Source organism: Coffea arabica, chromosome 5e, assembly GCF_036785885.1.
Source record: "Coffea arabica cultivar ET-39 chromosome 5e, Coffea Arabica ET-39 HiFi, whole genome shotgun sequence".
Lineage (NCBI taxonomy): Eukaryota > Viridiplantae > Streptophyta > Magnoliopsida > Gentianales > Rubiaceae > Coffea > Coffea arabica.
In genome coordinates this window covers 15901146-15921257 of record NC_092318.1, presented here as the reverse complement: position 1 = coordinate 15921257, position 20112 = coordinate 15901146, and positions in this window count along the sequence as shown.

Here is a 20112-nt window from a genome sequence, read left to right as displayed (position 1 = left end):
CTGCAGCAAATAATCTTTAATCTTGTCAAAAGCTTGTTGGCACTCCTCATTCCAGTACAACGACACATTCTTTTTCAACAACTTGAACAGTGGCTCACACGTCGCCGTTAATTGGGCAATGAATCTTCCAATGAAGTTAATCTTCCCCAAAAAGCTTTTTACATCCCTCTGCGTCTTCGGCACTGGCATGTCTCGAATTGCCCTGATCTTTACCGGGTCTATTTCTATGCCCTTTTTACTGACAATGAAGCCTAACAATTTACCAGCTGGTGCTCCAAAGGCGCACTTAGCAGGATTCAACTTCAAATTGTACTTTCGCAACCTTTCAAACAACTTCCTTAAATCCACCAAATGGTCCTCGACTTTCTTGGATTTGATTATAATGTCATCCACGTAGACTTCCATCTCCTTGTGGATCATGTCATGAAACAAAGTAGTCATAGTCCGTTGATAAGTGGCTCCGGCGTTCTTTAAACCGAACGGCATTACTCGATAGCAAAAGGTGCCCCAAGGGGTGATAAAAGCAGCCTTTTCTCTATCCTCCTCAACCATTAAGATCTGATGGTATCCAGCAAAACAATCACAGAAAGATTCAATTTCATGCCCGGCCGTGTTGTCTAGAATGATATGGATATTTGGCAAAGGAAAGTCATCTTTAGGGCTGGCCTTATTAAGGTCTCTATAGTCGACACAGACTCATACTTCACCATTTTTCTTTGGAACGGGGACTGGATTGGATAGCCAAACAGGGTAATGGGATACAATGATGATATTAGTCTTAAGCTGCTTTTCAATTTGTTCTTTTATTTTGAGGCTCATATCTGGTTTGAATTTACGGGGTTTTTACTTTACTGGTGGGAAAACTGGGTTTGTGGGTAATCTGTGCACCACTACATCGGTCGAAATACCAGTCATGTCATCATAAGACCATGCAAACACATCTTGAAACATAGATAAAAATTCAATCATCTCCTCTTTCTGCTTTTTATTCAAATGAATGCTGATTTGTATTTCCTTAACCTCAGTCTCAGTACCAATGTTAACAACTTCTGTTTCTTCTAGGTTCGGTTTAGATTTCTCCTCATATTGTTCAAGATCTTTTGAAAAAGAATCAAACACTTCCTCACTATCACTCTCGCTTTGAAATTCGGATTCCGTAACTTCCAAATCGTGAGTGATATAGAGATTGTCATCATCAGATTCCAGAACAGTGATATCCAAAGGGTCAAATAATTTTACTTTTGGCCATCTGAAAGAATTAAGAAATTCGAGAAAATAAGTAAATAGACACATGAATGAACGGCATGATAAAACAAACTATGCATTTTCATAAAACTCCAAATCAAAAACGGAAACAAGCTAAAACATAAGTGCAAGAGATACTTTCATTGAACTATTTACATATGCAAGAAAAGTTTTCATGAACTTTAGTAAATGACAACCCCCTGTAGATTTACCGAAACTCCTTTCACACGGGGAGGTGCTCGGCGGTCCAGTTGTGTATAGCTCCTTGGGAAATGTCTGGGAATTCGGCATCATCTGACCGGCCATTGTCGGATATTGCTCCCACAAACAAATGAGTCAGACTCGTCTCCACTTCGTCAATTGGGCTAAACTCAGATGTAATGACTTCAGCTGGCTTTGGAAAGGTATAACGTAATGGCGGAATGTCTAAAGCACCTATCTTGCCTTCCTTTTCTGCCCTTTTGCGCGCTTTCATCTCTCGTATATCTCTGGTGGTCGGACGGAATCCCAAACCAAACAGGTCCTTCTTCTCGATGAGTTTTACGGGCTTCAGAATGCCTTGCAAATTGCGTCCCAATCCCTTATCAAATTCATATCCTCCGCGAATCATCTCCTTGGCCATCATAACACTGGCCGCTGGCAAAACCATTTCGTCTTTTGAGTCCTCACTTGTTATCCAACTTACGGAGACAATATCAGCTGTATGGTAAGAGGAAACTGATGCATTTCGGTTACCATCCTCCTCAAGCTCGGAATCGGCAATTACAATGCAATCTTCTTTAGCAAAAATAGTTATCAGCTGGTCATTCACCACGAATTTCAATACTTGATGCAAGGAAGAGGGCACAGCACCCGAGCTATGAATCCACGGTCGCCCGAGTAAAACATTATAGACATTAGGAAAGTGCATAACTTGGCAGGCTATCTGAAATTGAGCAGGCCCCATTTCGACCACCAAATTTACTTCCCCTACAGACTCCCTTTGGGCTCCATCGAATCCTCGAACCACGGTCTCTGAGGGTTTCAACCTAACATCTTGCAGCCCTAACTTCACCAACGTGCTCCAAGGACAAATATTGAGGGCAGACCCATTGTCGATCAGTACTTTAGGCAACATCTTTCCATTGCACCTCACAGCTACATATAAGGCTTTGTTATGACCATTTCCTTCTGCAGGCAGCTCTTCATCAGAAAAAGTGATTTGTTTAGCAGCCAATACATTTCCAACTATATGCGAGAAATTGTCAACCGAAATATCCTTGGGAATACGAGCCTTGGTCAACACTTAAAGTAATGCATCCCTATGCAAATCTGAGGTGAAAAGCAAGTCCAGGATGGAAATTTGGGCAGGCATTTTGTTCAACTGTGCGACCACATTATATTCGCTTCTCTTAATCCTCTTGAGAAAATCCCATGCTTCTCTTTCGGTCACTGCAGGTTTGGTAGTCGGCTCACGATTGCTTACTTGAACTGGGGCGCTAGCAGCGGATGGACTTGTAGTCTTTCCTGACCTCGTAACAGCAGACACTTCTTCCTTCAAAATTGGTTTACCCCCGATTTGCAAAACGGGCTCACTATAATTCCACGGCACTTGTCGTAGACTTAAAACTGGCGCTTGTTCTGGGAATTCAATTATCACAGGTTCTAAAGCCGCACTTTCGGACCGAGTTAGGTCTAAAATAAAGGGCCTTTTGTCTTCCTCATACGATGCCTCCTCTATCACAAAGGGTTGGTCCATTATCCCAAACACTTCTGTATCATTTGACATGTTTCGGACAAGCTCCTCAAATTCCTCATCATCCATAATAACTCCGACAGTGTCAGGGTGCTCCGGCAAGGGGTTCTTGCTCACATTCGGTCCTTGCTCTTCTCTTTTCCTAATCACAATTTCCCCTGCTTCGAGCATGTCTTGAATCCTATGTTTAAGGAGTCGACAATTGGCTGTGGAGTGACCAGGTGCTCCTGAATGATAAGCACAAGTAGCCTGTGGATTATACCCAGTTGGCACACCATACGGGTAAGCTGGAGGGGGAATCACACCTATTTTACCGGCAGCCTTTAATTGTTCGTACAACTGATCCAAAGGCCTGCCAAGGTTAGTGAATGTTCGAGCACGATTTTGATTGTAGGTTTCAGCAGGTTGGGGATAGTTGTAGGTGGGTCTGTTTGGTGGGGGAAATCTTTGAGGGTAAGGAGGTCGAGGACGAGTTTGTTGAAAATTAGGTTGAGATATTTGAAAAGGGGTCGTAGGCGGGTTGGCGTAGGTTGGGCGAGGTCGGGGGTACGAGATATTGGTATTGTATACAGGGGAAGGATTTGGATAGTAAGGATAAGGTGAATGTGTTGGTTTATGTTGAAATCTGAGTCTGGGTGTAGGGTTTTGATCCCATATGAAGGCAGCTTCCCCCTCTTTCTTTTTAAATTGCGGCTTTTTCCCACTACTCCCTTGTCCTTGCAAAGCATCCAACTAGGATTTGAGGGCAGAGACGTTAACGATCTTTCAGCCCTTACGAAGTCATCGTACTCCTCAAGCTTATTGACAATGGCGGCGAACGAGCATCCAGTCATGCGGAAAATTTCTTCAAAGTACGGCGGATCATGTGCTTTAATGAAAGTGCGTATGATTTCGTCCTCAGTCATTGGTGGCTCGACTTTTGCAGCTATTTTCCTCCACCTTTTGGCATAAGTCTTGTGATCCTCAGAGGGTTTCTTTTTTGTTCCTTCCAGCGTGGTTCGTGTCGGAGCCAGCTCGCAGTTATACTCGTATTGCCTTACAAAAACATTGGACAAGTCAATCCAGGTTTTTACTTCTTCGGGCTTCAAATTTGAGTACCAGTCAAGAGCATCCCCCTCCAGACTTTCGGGGAACAACCTCAAAGGCAAATTCTCGTCGTCTACAGGCTTTCCCAACTTGTTAGCAAACAGTCGAAGGTGTGTTTTGGGATTACCCGTCCCATCATACTTGTTAAATTTAGGGGTTTTGAACCCCTCCGGCAACTGCACATTCGGAAAAAGACAAAACTCATCGTAATCCAGGACTCCTTGCTTGTTCAACCCCCGACTTTTTCTCATAAACTCATCGAAACGGTCTAGGTGCTTGAGCAGCTTCATATCAACGGGAGCAGAAGATTCCCCTATTTCTGGCTTAGCTTGGACAATATGGTCTGGCAGGAATGGCTCAGCAGCAGTGTGATAAAAGGTATGTGACTCAGGTGGTATATTTGAAGTGGCTTGGGGTTGTGGGCCTTGCATGTGAGTAGGAAAAAATGAGGGATTAGGAGGGTAAGTGTATGGCAAATTTATGGTGGGATAGATGAAAGTTCCTTCGGGTGGAATAGGGAAGGATGGAGTAACGGTGGTTGGAGTCGGAGGGATGACAAATGGCTCTTGTTCAGGCTGCCTGACGGGTACAGGTTCGGGTTGAACTCCGTTGCTAATTAGCTCGTCAATCAATTTTCTTTGGGCCGCCATCTCGGTAGCCATCTCACCAAACTTAGTAAGCATTTCGGTTAGCTGAACCCCCAAACTCGTAGTCTCAGGTTGGGCGGTAGTAGCAGACCTATCTGATTGCTCCGGTTGTGAACTCATGTTTACACGACTCCTCTGGGCTCGACTACGGGATCGCGTTACGATGGGGTTTCGACGAGAAGCTATGTTTAAATATTACCTGAAAATACGAAATGGCGTGCTTTTAGATTTAGCCCTGACTTAGCTTTTTCAACAAAAATAAACAAAGAAAAAGAAAAAGACAAGAGTTAGTAGATGTCCGAAAAATTCGGATGCATGTCCTATCGGGGGGCCCTTTTTGTGCCAAGGGTAGGCCTAGCATGATGAAACACCTTCGAAATGGGACCCGTACAGACCTGTTTTTGACAACAATTCTAAATAAGTGCAAAAGAGAAATCGCTTTCATTGATAAAGCTTGCCAATATTTACATCATATCACGAAGACGATTCCGTACAAGATTGCCAAAACTTCTGAACCTATCTAATACAGAGTCCTTGGTTTCCCTAGCATATGGAATTCTAACACGTTCAGTTTGGTCATACAATTCTCCGCATTTCCTTTTCAGCTCTTGACGCTTTTCTCGTTCATTTTCGTACAATTGCTTGTGTTGCTCTGCTATCCCTTTGTATGTTTCGACAGACTTACTTAACTGCAGAATTTCCTTATCCTTTGCTTCGACAATGGCTTTCAACCTTTTCACCTCCTCGGCTGGCTCATCTTGCGTTTCTTGCGCGGCGGATCTTCTTACCCAGTCTTCGTATTATGTAGTGGTCAAACCCTTTTGCTTGAGTTCTGGGATGTATTGAAACCTCTCGTCATCCGATAGTGTCATCCATGCCTCAATAATCTAGTCTTTCATAGGGAGCTCGTTCGGGCACATTCCTTTACTGAAAACAACGGTAAGCTTACTCATATCAACCACAGGCGGCACTCCTTGTGTACGTCCTAACTGTCTGAGGAACCTCTTTGGAGTATATGCGGCGATTCCTTGGGTACCCAATAGGAGAACAAAATCTGACACTTTAGTGCAGAGTATTGGCCTAAGGCAAATCGTCCAGTCTAACACCCACCTAATGTCTTGATCTGGCAACATCTCTAAGTATTTGACACATTCAAGCGCACCGTTTGGCAGACCCTCTTCGTTGACTCGCTTATGATGCGTGATTACCCAGTTGTACCCAACTACAGGCAAACTTTCCGGAACGGATGCTCGTCTCTTAAAATGTTATAGGGCCCAGATATGCAAAACTATATTAGCCCCGTAGAAGAACTTTTCCCCTTTCTGGCAGTTGGTACAAGCTAGAAAAATGTCCGCAAGGATGGTCGGGATTATGGTGCATTGTTTACTTCGAATTCCTGAAAAGAGGTCTTGTATAACCTTTGCTACCTTGAAAGCTATTTTCTGATCTCTTCTTGGGAAGAAATAAACTCCAGCCATAACTATTCCATACACCACTGGCCTTTTGCGTTCCCAAACATCCTTGGACGTGAATGAAAAATCCTCCCTATATCTCTCAAACCCATTTCGTAGTGCAAAATGCTCAAACAAAGTGTTCACGGGGACTCCCTGATCCGACCCTCGCAATACAGCCTCTCTCAATCCTATGATCTTGCAAAATTCTATCTTGTCTGAAACGTATGGGAAAATCAAGGCGGTTCCATGCAAAGGTAAATTGAAGAAGCCGGCTATTTCCTCAAGTGTCACTGTCATGTGCTTATTGCCTACCCTAAAGGCCGAACATTCTGGATCCCATAGATGTACTAACGCCTCTACTAGATAGCCATTGGGCTTGATCTCTTTAAGGGCTCCAATTGGCCCTAAATGTTGAGTTACTTGATGTAACTCGCTAGGTAGCATAAGGGCGGGCCATCTTTGAATCTCGGCCAGCGGCACCAACAACTGGTAGATTCGACGGGGGCACTCCATCTAAAAATGGAAGAGGCGGGTTGTCAATTATCTTACCTACGAGTCCCATTCTCCGGTTGGCAAGAATTTAAACGTGCAATCCCTTGAAGGGTTATGTACCCATGGGAACAATCAAGGTGAGTTTAATCCTAATAGCGGGATCCCCTAAATGGCATTCCCCTTCTAGGGTTTATGCATGATGCCAGTTTATTAAAGCGATAAAACATGATATTATGACCTAAAAGGACCTTTTATACGCCAAGGTAGGCCTAGAATGCTATGCAATTATTAATTTATGAATGCAATATACCAAAATCTTTAAACGTGCAATAACCTATGTGACGCCCCGAAAAGTATGAGTGTGAGAACCCGAAAATTTTTCAATTTTCTAGGGTTTATTTTTTTTTAAACGCCCGCCTTATCTACATTTTCTTGATTGAAAAATTCCCCAGGTAAAGTTTACGAGCAAAAATAGTTTTAAAATGATTTTTCTAGTATCGGTTAGTTTTTGAGTAATTAAAAGCGTATTTTGGACGTGGGACCCGCAAGTGCGGTAAATGCATTATATTTTTGACAACTTGTTGGAATTTTGTATTAAGTGATATTAGTTTACAATGTGTTAAGATATTTGTATTGGAGAGACAAAAAGATAAGTTTTAAACCTAAAGGTGACAAGTGTCACCATTGTATTGGAAATACCTTATGACTTACTATTCATTTTCTTGACTTTTGACCAATTGCTTAAATATCTCAAAAATCACACAAAATTCATTCTTGTCTTCAACCTCTTGGCTGATTCTCTCTCTAGCAAAGAAGGAAGAAAAACCTCTTCAAAGTTTGGCAATTATCTAGCTCAAATCCTCCAAAACACTTGCTTGATCTAGTTTCTACTCCATAAAATCCCTCCATTTGGTGCTAGTGAGTGATTTGGTGAAGTTTTTTGGAAAAGCTAAGGTGTCCTACAACTCTCCCTCTCTTGTTTACTAGGTGAGTGGTATATGAACTTTCCCCTACACTTAATGAAGCTTGAGTTGTGCTTAGTGGAAGCTAAAGTGTTGAATTTTGTGATTTAATTCTTGTTTTTGGATGAAATGGTGAAGTTTACAATTTAGTGGTGATTTTTCTGGTTTAATATGAACATGATGTTGTGGCCTTGTATGATGATTGGAAATGTTATGTAATGAAGCTAGAAGGTGGAAAAAGTGGACAATTGCAACCAATTTCTGTTTTGGAAGAAAATTGAAAAATCTAGGGTTCTTGAAGCTACATTCTGTCCGAAATTTTAGGTCATAGATGGAGGCCGAATTGGCCTTGGCTCAAAACATGAAAGTTGTAGGGAATGACATTTTAGAGGTGCCTACAAAATTTCAGGTCATTTGGAGTAGTGTAGAGTGAGATATGTCGATTTTACTGTTGCTGTTCTGGGTTCTTCAGGATGGCCGAACGGCGTTTGTAATTGGCTGTTTTGACTGGAATTTCTTTGGATTTGGTGGTTGAGGTCTTCTGATGAAATGTAGCTTGATGTCCTAGCTATCATATGCCTTTGGAATTTCTGCATTCGGACCTGTATAGACTGAGTTGGACTAATTACAGCATAGTGTAATTTGTAAACCTGCAATTACGGTTCTGGTTTGGTATTCTGCATATTTGACCTAGTTGTACTAGGATTTGGACTGAGTGACCTTCTACATTGTTGTAGCCCTGGTTCTTAGCTTCGAAATGGTGGGTCTTACACCCTAATCCGATAATCGTAGTGCAAGTTGTGCCATTACCGCAAAATGACGTCAAAACTGTTTTTCTGGTTTGAGCTAAACTTTCATTTCCGGACTTTTCCCTAGCTTGACTTGTCTTTGTACTACTTGGAGCTTGCTGAATGGCTATTGGATGAACTTGTTGTTGTGTGTGTACCTTTGGGTTTGAATGAGGAAATAATGAAGCCATGATGGCTGGAAAAGTTAGCAAATTCAGGGGAAGTGCTGTCCGAACTTTGAAGGGACTTGTTTGCATTGAGTTTGTGATCTAAGACTTGGGTTTGAGTAAGGCAATGATACATGATGGATGGTTTCGGAGCCGTGGAGGTGAGTGACCTCAAAATATTTCTAAAATTATTTATGAACCGCTTTCCTGTATTATTTACTTTTGAACTGTTTTCAAAGTTACTTTTGGAACTGTTTTCTTACAGATCATGCGTGCTTGCATATCAGTGTCTTGATATTATTGATTTTGCTTTCAGTGATTGTTAAAACGAGTTTTCTAGGCGAGTGTGTACTTTATCGCACTCGACCTAAATAAATATGAGATTTTCAATGATTAATGATTAAATGCTACTTGCGCATGAATGTAAGCCTTTTGGGCTGAACTGGCCATTGCCCCTTGTTACCGGTCGTCTCGAGCCAGAAGCGGACTCGGTCGGGCGACTAGGAACTTGGGTGAACGTTTCGGTATACTCGAGTATTACCTTGTAGGTTGGTGGAGCCTGGCCAAAAGCCAGGGACGGGGTGAATGAATGCACGAATGAAATGAAAAGAATGCAATGAAATGACAGGAGAACGAACGTATCCTTTTCATGAATGTTACTATCGCTTTCCATTGTAAATGTTACGTGAATTATTGATACTCCATATTGAAATGAACGATTGTGAAACTGATTTGATAACTGATTTTACTGGTTACTCGCTGAGCTTCTAGCTCACCCCAAAATGTTTTATTCCCCTCCACAGGGCTCAAGGCGAAGGAAGGGCTTGTAGTGTTTATTCATGGATTATCTCATGTATGGACTGAATTTGGATTTCCTTTTGTGTAATCATTCATATTGGGATTGTATTGAACGTTTAGAATTGATTGGATGTGTAATAGTCAAGTTTTGGACTTCCTCCTGTATAATCATTGTGACCAAGGATCAGAGTGGCGCAGTGGAAGCGTGGACGCTTCGCTTTTGATATGTAAATGTTGGAATATTTGATTTATATTGGAGATGTTATCTTGTATTCATTTGAGGACTGTAGTGATCGACTGAGTCCTGGCGAGAGCTGGGCAGGCGGCCCGTTGACCTCTCTGGTTCGCCTTAGGGGAAAATGGGGTCGTGACAATTGATATCAGAGCTTAGGCTTCAGATCTCTGTAGTGTATCCTAGGCTTGAAGTTTAGGATGCCGGACTGTGGGTTTGATTTGACTCTGGAAAGATTTTTGCGGGATGTCTTGACTCGATTGGTACAAGATGGAATGTCGAGGACGACATTCTTTTAAGGAGGGGAGATTGTGACGCCCCGAAAAGTATGAGTGTGAGAACCCGAAAATTTTTCAATTTTCTAGGGTTTATTTTTTTTTTAAACGCCCGCCTTATCTACATTTTCTTGATTGGAAAATTCCCCAGGTAAAGTTTATGAGCAAAAATAGTTTTAAAATGATTTTTCTAGTATCGGTTAGTTTTTGAGTAATTAAAAGCGTATTTTGGACGTGGGACCCGCAAGTGCGGTAAATGCATTATATTTTTGACAACTTGTTGGAATTTTGTATTAAGTGATATTAGTTTACAATGTGTTAAGATATTTGTATTGGAGAGACAAAAAGATAAGTTTTAAACCTAAAGGTGACAAGTGTCACCATTGTATTGGAAATAGCTTATGACTTACTATTCATTTTCTTGACTTTTGACCAATTGCTTAAATATCTCAAAAATCACACAAAATTCATTCTTGTCTTCAACCTCTTGGCTGATTCTCTCTCTAGCAAAGAAGGAAGAAAAACCTCTTCAAAGTTTGGCAATTATCTAGCTCAAATCCTCCAAAACACTTGCTTGATCTAGTTTCTACTCCATAAAATCCCTCCATTTGGTGCTAGTGAGTGATTTGGTGAAGTTTTTTGGAAAAGCTAAGGTGTCCTACAACTCTCCCTCTCTTGTTTACTAGGTGAGTGGTATATGAACTTTCCCTTACACTTAATGAAGCTTGAGTTGTGCTTAGTGGAAGCTAAAGTGTTGAATTTTGTGATTTAATTCTTGTTTTTGGATGAAATGGTGAAGTTTACAATTTAGTGGTGATTTTTCTGGTTTAATATGAACATGATGTTGTGGCCTTGTATGATGATTGGAAATGTTATGTAATGAAGCTAGAAGGTGGAAAAAGTGGACAATTGCAACCAATTTCTGTTTTGGAAGAAAATTGAAAAATCTAGGGTTCTTGAAGCTATATTCTGTCCGAAATTTTAGGTCATATATGGAGGCCGAATTGGCCTTGGCTCAAAACATGAAAGTTGTATGGAATGACATTTTAGAGGTGCCTACAAAATTTCAGGTCATTTGGAGTAGTGTAGAGTGAGATATGTCGATTTTACTGTTGCTGTTCTGGGTTCTTCAGGATGGCCGAACGGCGTTTGTAATTGGCTGTTTTGACTGGAATTTCTTTGGATTTGGTGGTTGAGGTCTTCTGATGAAATGTAGCTTGATGTCCTAGCTATCATATGCCTTTGGAATTTCTGCATTCGGACCTGTATAGACTGAGTTGGACTAATTACAGCATAGTGTAATTTGTAAACCTGCAATTACGGTTCTGGTTTGGTATTCTGCATATTTGACCTAGTTGTACTAGGATTTGGACTGAGTGACCTTCTACATTGTTGTAGCCCTGGTTCTTAGCTTCGAAATGGTGGGTCTTACACCCTAATCCGATAATCGTAGTGCAAGTTGTGCCATTACCGCAAAATGACGTCAAAACTGTTTTTCTGGTTTGAGCTAAACTTTCATTTCCGGACTTTTCCCTAGCTTGACTTGTCTTTGTACTACTTGGAGCTTGCTGAATGGCTATTGGATGAACTTGTTGTTGTGTGTGTACCTTTGGGTTTGAATGAGGAAATAATGAAGCCATGATGGCTGGAAAAGTTAGCAAATTCAGGGGAAGTGCTGTCCGAACTTTGAAGGGACTTGTTTGCATTGAGTTTGTGATCTAAGACTTGGGTTTGAGTAAGGCAATGATACATGATGGATGGTTTCGGAGCCGTGGAGGTGAGTGACCTCAAAATATTTCTAAAATTATTTATGAACCGCTTTCCTGTATTATTTACTTTTGAACTGTTTTCAAAGTTACTTTTGGAACTGTTTTCTTACAGATCATGCGTGCTTGCATATCAGTGTCTTGATATTATTGATTTTGCTTTCAGTGATTGTTAAAACGAGTTTTCTAGGCGAGTGTGTACTTTATCGCACTCGACCTAAATAAATATGAGATTTTCAATGATTAATGATTAAATGCTACTTGCGCATGAATGTAAGCCTTTTGGGCTGAACTGGCCATTGCCCCTTGTTACCGGTCGTCTCGAGCCAGAAGCGGACTCGGTCGGGCGACTAGGAACTTGGGTGAACGTTTCGGTATACTCGAGTATTACCTTGTAGGTTGGTGGAGCCTGGCCAAAAGCCAGGGACGGGGTGAATGAATGCACGAATGAAACGAAAAGAATGCAATGAAATGACAGGAGAACGAACGTATCCTTTTCATGAATGTTACTATCGCTTTCCATTGTAAATGTTACGTGAATTATTGATACTCCATATTGAAATGAACGATTGTGAAACTGATTTGATAACTGATTTTACTGGTTACTCGCTGAGCTTCTAGCTCACCCCAAAATGTTTTATTCCCCTCCACAGGGCTCAAGGCGAAGGAAGGGCTTGTAGTGTTTATTCATGGATTATCTCATGTATGGACTGAATTTGGATTTCCTTTTGTGTAATCATTCATATTGGGATTGTATTGAACGTTTAGAATTGATTGGATGTGTAATAGTCAAGTTTTGGACTTCCTCCTGTATAATCATTGTGACCAAGGATCAGAGTGGCGCAGTGGAAGCGTGGACGCTTCGCTTTTGATATGTAAATGTTGGAATATTTGATTTATATTGGAGATGTTATCTTGTATTCATTTGAGGACTGTAGTGATCGACTGAGTCCTGGCGAGAGCTGGGCAGGCGGCCCGTTGACCTCTCTGGTTCGCCTTAGGGGAAAATGGGGTCGTGACAATTGATATCAGAGCTTAGGCTTCAGATCTCTGTAGTGTATCCTAGGCTTGAAGTTTAGGATGCCGGACTGTGGGTTTGATTTGACTCTGGAAAGATTTTTGCGGGATGTCTTGACTCGATTGGTACAAGATGGAATGTCGAGGACGACATTCTTTTAAGGAGGGGAGATTGTGACGCCCCGAAAAGTATGAGTGTGAGAACCCGAAAATTTTTCAATTTTCTAGGGTTTATTTTTTTTTTAAACGCCCGCCTTATCTACATTTTCTTGATTGGAAAATTCCCCAGGTAAAGTTTATGAGCAAAAATAGTTTTAAAATGATTTTTCTAGTATCGGTTAGTTTTTGAGTAATTAAAAGCGTATTTTGGACGTGGGACCCGCAAGTGCGGTAAATGCATTATATTTTTGACAACTTGTTGGAATTTTGTATTAAGTGATATTAGTTTACAATGTGTTAAGATATTTGTATTGGAGAGACAAAAAGATAAGTTTTAAACCTAAAGGTGACAAGTGTCACCATTGTATTGGAAATAGCTTATGACTTACTATTCATTTTCTTGACTTTTGACCAATTGCTTAAATATCTCAAAAATCACACAAAATTCATTCTTGTCTTCAACCTCTTGGCTGATTCTCTCTCTAGCAAAGAAGGAAGAAAAACCTCTTCAAAGTTTGGCAATTATCTAGCTCAAATCCTCCAAAACACTTGCTTGATCTAGTTTCTACTCCATAAAATCCCTCCATTTGGTGCTAGTGAGTGATTTGGTGAAGTTTTTTGGAAAAGCTAAGGTGTCCTACAACTCTCCCTCTCTTGTTTACTAGGTGAGTGGTATATGAACTTTCCCTTACACTTAATGAAGCTTGAGTTGTGCTTAGTGGAAGCTAAAGTGTTGAATTTTGTGATTTAATTCTTGTTTTTGGATGAAATGGTGAAGTTTACAATTTAGTGGTGATTTTTCTGGTTTAATATGAACATGATGTTGTGGCCTTGTATGATGATTGGAAATGTTATGTAATGAAGCTAGAAGGTGGAAAAAGTGGACAATTGCAACCAATTTCTGTTTTGGAAGAAAATTGAAAAATCTAGGGTTCTTGAAGCTATATTCTGTCCGAAATTTTAGGTCATATATGGAGGCCGAATTGGCCTTGGCTCAAAACATGAAAGTTGTAGGGAATGACATTTTAGAGGTGCCTACAAAATTTCAGGTCATTTGGAGTAGTGTAGAGTGAGATATGTCGATTTTACTGTTGCTGTTCTGGGTTCTTCAGGATGGCCGAACGGCGTTTGTAATTGGCTGTTTTGACTGGAATTTCTTTGGATTTGGTGGTTGAGGTCTTCTGATGAAATGTAGCTTCATGTCCTAGCTATCATATGCCTTTGGAATTTCTGCATTCGGACCTGTATAGACTGAGTTGGACTAATTACAGCATAGTGTAATTTGTAAACCTGCAATTACGGTTCTGGTTTGGTATTCTGCATATTTGACCTAGTTGTACTAGGATTTGGACTGAGTGACCTTCTACATTGTTGTAGCCCTGGTTCTTAGCTTCGAAATGGTGGGTCTTACACCCTAATCCGATAATCGTAGTGCAAGTTGTGCCATTACCGTAAAATGACGTCAAAACTGTTTTTCTGGTTTGAGCTAAACTTTCATTTCCGGACTTTTCCCTAGCTTGACTTGTCTTTGTACTACTTGGAGCTTGCTGAATGGCTATTGGATGAACTTGTTGTTGTGTGTGTACCTTTGGGTTTGAATGAGGAAATAATGAAGCCATGATGGCTGGAAAAGTTAGCAAATTCAGGGGAAGTGCTGTCCGAACTTTGAAGGGACTTGTTTGCATTGAGTTTGTGATCTAAGACTTGGGTTTGAGTAAGGCAATGATACATGATGGATGGTTTCGGAGCCGTGGAGGTGAGTGACCTCAAAATATTTCTAAAATTATTTATGAACCGCTTTCCTGTATTATTTACTTTTGAACTGTTTTCAAAGTTACTTTTGAAACTGTTTTCTTACAGATCATGCGTGCTTGCATATCAGTGTCTTGATATTATTGATTTTGCTTTCAGTGATTGTTAAAACGAGTTTTCTAGGCGAGTGTGTATTTTATCGCACTCGACCTAAATAAATATGAGATTTTCAATGATTAATGATTAAATGCTACTTGCGCATGAATGTAAGCCTTTTGGGCTGAACTGGCCATTGCCCCTTGTTACCGGTCGTCTCGAGCCAGAAGCGGACTCGGTCGGGCGACTAGGAACTTGGGTGAACGTTTCGGTATACTCGAGTATTACCTTGTAGGTTGGTGGAGCCTGGCCAAAAGCCAGGGACGGGGTGAATGAATGCACGAATGAAACGAAAAGAATGCAATGAAATGACAGGAGAACGAACGTATCCTTTTCATGAATGTTACTATCGCTTTCCATTGTAAATGTTACGTGAATTATTGATACTCCATATTGAAATGAACGATTGTGAAACTGATTTGATAACTGATTTTACTGGTTACTCGCTGAGCTTCTAGCTCACCCCAAAATGTTTTATTCCCCTCCACAGGGCTCAAGGCGAAGGAAGGGCTTGTAGTGTTTATTCATGGATTATCTCATGTATGGACTGAATTTGGATTTCCTTTTGTGTAATCATTCATATTGGGATTGTATTGAACGTTTAGAATTGATTGGATGTGTAATAGTCAAGTTTTGGACTTCCTCCTGTATAATCATTGTGACCAAGGATCAGAGTGGCGCAGTGGAAGCGTGGACGCTTCGCTTTTGATATGTAAATGTTGGAATATTTGATTTATATTGGAGATGTTATCTTGTATTCATTTGAGGACTGTAGTGATCGACTGAGTCCTGGCGAGAGCTGGGCAGGCGGCCCGTTGACCTCTCTGGTTCGCCTTAGGGGAAAATGGGGTCGTGACAACCTATCTACAAATGTAGGTTCTAAAAGAAGGTCATGCCAGACCTCTTATTTGCTAGGGTTTGTGAATGCAATGGGGACAAAACCAAGAAAAGTTAGTTCAGCCAGATAAATACACATAACACATTGTGGTAACGAGATAAAGCAATCAATGCAAAGAAATAAAGCAATAAAAGGGAAAAAGGGGTTGGACCCCTCCCCTCGTGAATAGTGTCCCTAATAAGGCAAGGCAGACTCTACCCTAGGCAAGTTATCATGGATGCATGAGGTATTGGCTCACTAATGCATCTAGACTCGATAGGTTTTAGGTCCCCGACCCTTCAGACTTGGAAACCAAAAGTCATCAATCCCAAGGTTCTTTGTCGGTGGCTCGAGCGATTCCCCAAACATTGCTACGCACACATCGTGTCACGGCTACATGTCATGAGTGAATCTAAAGAAAATCCTCAACCTTCCACTAAAAGCTAAGGGCTATGAACCCAAAGTTAAAAATGGAAGATTGAGTGACCCCTCGGATCAAGCTACGCACACATCGTGTCGCGATCACAAATCCAAATGAGTCGCCTATAATCCTAATAGGATGGAGTGGCGTGACAAGCCACTAAAAGAAAAATAAATGAGGGGTATAAAATTAAAGCGTATGCACGTATGCTAGTGCTCGGGGAGGGGTCAAGAACCAACGCGAGGCTCTAGGGTATGTCCCCCACCCAAATGCAATGCAAAGCGCGGAATCACATACATAAGCCGTTCGTCCATCAAAACAATCGTACGCAAACGGGCGAAGGAGTGAGTTGATACGCACGAAATGCAAAAAATCCTAAAAAAAGGAAAAATGCAATCCTAAACATCCAAATGTAATATATAAGAAGGTTAAAAGAAGAAAATAATCGACTAAATCAAATGCTCGGACTCTCTAAGTCCCCAGTGGAGTCGCCAGCTGTCGCTCCCCATTTTTTATAAGAAAAATAAATAAATAAATAAATGGTTTGAAAAGTAAATTTTTGATTTGAAAATGAATTTTTTTGATTTACAAAGAAAATGAAGAAAAATATGGGTCTAAATGGGACATGAAAATGCGACGATTTGACCCAAAATACAGTTTAAAAAGGGTTTATTGAATGAAAAATGGAGTCGCCACTTGGTATAGAGTTAAGGTGTACCAAGTCAACCAAAAATAAATTTTTAAAAGGAAAAAGTAAAAAAAAAACCCCTTTTAAACGACTCCTTGTCCACGTAAACCAACGAAAAAGGTTCGGGAGTCACATTTGACGAAGGGGAAGGCAAGGATAAAAATCCAAGGCACCCCTTCGACTTTGCCAAGGCTAGTTGCGTGATTTAGTCAAGGATTTTCTTATTTTTAACCAAAAGATTTATTACATTTGGATGTACTATATGAATGCAAACCCTAGACCTAGGGGGACATCGGGGGGCAAAATTTCTCTTCAAAGCTTGAGTGGTGCCAATCACATTAATTGTGATGCCCAATGCGGATTCTCTGAAGAGGTCACGAATAATGCAGAAAAAATGAGACTCTAAGAAAAGAAAAGAAATAAAATAATTATACAAATATACATGTCTTAAAGGAATGCATCATGTCGGGTACGGGGGACTAATGTTCGTAACTCAATTTTCCCTTTAATAGAGGGAATACGAGCGTGCTAAGACTAGAAAAGCCAAACTCGTCCATATCCCATATCCAAGGGGTTTTCCCTAATCTAATCAAGCAAATGCACTACCCTAATCCTAAATCTAAAATGAAATGCAAGTCTAATGTTATGTAACATACAAAGGGGCATATATAGATAGGGAAATTAGGGAATAGGGTATATAAATAGAATATCATACAAAATGATAAAAGGCCCTAAAAAGTGAAAATATGCATGAGATGGAGTGATTTTGTCATGCAATCATGATCTAACGCGCGAGGGGCTCCTAAGGGTGTAGCATTGGACTAGCCCACATCTACGCTCTCTCGCAAGCATTGGACTTGCAAGAGCTCGAGTGGACAACCATGACTAGCATTGGACTAGCCACGGTTACGTGCATTTGCATCCGTCATACACATATATAAGTAATATGCATAATTAAAGCAAGTAGACATGTGAGCACGTAATTCACATAACACATAAGCATGCATATCTAGATGCCAAAACCTAAGAAAGCGATTAAACACATAACACATAGACATGCAAAACACACAAGGCAATTAAGGCCCTAACTATTACATTTTTTGGGGGGGAAGGCCTACTAAAATCTGAAAGGGAAAATAGAAGGAATAAAGCAATTAAATCCCTAACTATTACAATTTTGGCATTCGAGTGCCTCCCAAATGATAAAATTGAAGCCCAAAAATAACCATATGAAATTAAAACGACTAAAGCGAATAAATAAAATGAAAACATTCAAAAGGCATGCAATTAAACACATAAATCACATAAGTACACATAGGGTCAAATAAAGTGCAAATAAAGGGTTAGCGTGTACCTCCCTTGAAATGGTGTCCCTAATGAGGCGAAATTACTAATTTACCCTCCAAAATAATAAAAAGGTCAAGGTACCACTTTAATTATCAAATAAATCAGAAGAAATGGAAATAAACGCTAAATTGAATCACTCACAGCATTCCCAGGAAAGTAAACTACTCATATTTAACCAATTAAGACAAACAAAGACCCAATTGAAAGATTAAAGAAGTTTAAAAGGCCAATTTATTATTATTATAAATACTAAGGGTCTAAAAAGACATAAAATAAAATTAAGAATCTAAGGTGAAACATACCAAATCAAATGAGAAAATTCACAAAAAAAATGAAAAGCAATTTGCTAGGATTAAACAACAAAATTCAAAATTTCACTAAAAAAGTTAAAGCGAGAAATTATCAAGAATCATTGAATCCTTAAATCCTTAAATTCCTAGATAATCTATCCAAAAGCATATTAAGGCATACCAGAAAAAAAGAAATGACGTTAAAGGGACACAATAGTTCACATTTTCCAATTTTTCGGCCATGGTAGAACAAAAGAAAACTTGACGGGTTAGAATGTGATTTTCCTGAAATTTTGCATGCATGCAAACGAATGCCAAAGGCTTCTTTACTTCTGCAATTTTCTGCTGCCACTTTCGTAGCTTATAGCAACCCAGAAAAATGGCCAAAATTTATAAACAAAACCCATGGTGAGCACACAAACAAGGTGAGGAAATCCCACTTCGTGGGCTGTTACACGACCAAAGCAAAGCAGCAAATTATGACAAAAAAAAATGCAGCTTTCTTTCATTCAAACAAGAATCCCAAACTCTCATCTTAACAGCACACCAATGATGAAAGACTTCATGGGCTAGATTAAAACAATGAAAATGATCCAAAGCATAGAGCAAAGAGGAATCGTTCGAAACTTCATGCATCAGAAAAAAGACCTATAAGCACAAGCAGTTTTATAATGCAACTAAATGTGAAATTGCAGCAGAGGTGAAATGACACTCATGGCAAACATTTTTCTACTTTTCCCCATAAAACTTCAGATGTTGACACACAAAGATCAGAAGAAAAACCATGCGGCCCTAGCAAAATTTCTGAAGCTTATCTGATGCTTTACCATTTAGCAGTCTCACGCGACAGTAACATGTAAACAAAGAAAAACTATGACAACTAGCAAGTTTGAACTCATTCATGGGTGTTCAGCTTTGATGAATCCCTCGGGTAGAACCCAGGCCAAGAAAACAAAAACAAAGCAGCAAAATGCAGCAAAGGAATCCAGGTGAAACTTCCTTTAGCGTAACTGGAGCTCCTTTCCTTTTAATGTGGATAGTTACAATGGATTCACAGTATTGCAGCAATTCATCTTTTATTATGTTCTTAACTGGCATATGGGCAACACAATCCAAACACCAAATGAAAACAGGTCACAGCAAGAGAAATAAAATCATGAAGCTTTCTGCCAAATCCTAAGTTTTCAGTGCAAGTGTGCAGGTTCTTCCTTACTGGACAATAAAAATCTGAACCAGACATCAAAGTTTAATCTGGAACAATGACATCTCATAAATTCCTCCATCCAAACACACAAACTTCTGGCTAAAACCTTCGGCAAATTTCTGCTGCAGATTTGCAACTTATTTCACGCAGCTACATTCATCATGCAAATTGATTGCTCAACAAACGAGGGAAAGGAAAATGACTACGGTCTGTGATTTCATAAAAGTTCAATCCTCTTAACAAGAACATCAACTACCTTCAACTCCAGTAGATTAAATCCCAGTACACGAATGCACAAGACAGGTGAAAGCAAAGCTACGGAAAAAGGAAAACAGCAACTCACGGAATTCGCAAAAAGGTTTTAAACCAACCCCAAGCATTCAACTTTGATCCAAAACTTTCCAACCAAAAATCATAACTTTACACTACGCAACGAAACACATAACTACCATCATCCCAACAAACAAAACTTCAAAGGAAATTATATAAGTTCTGGAAAACTTTCATGCAAAATAGTTCGGAAAACCTTCTTATTTACCATGATGCTTTCTGCA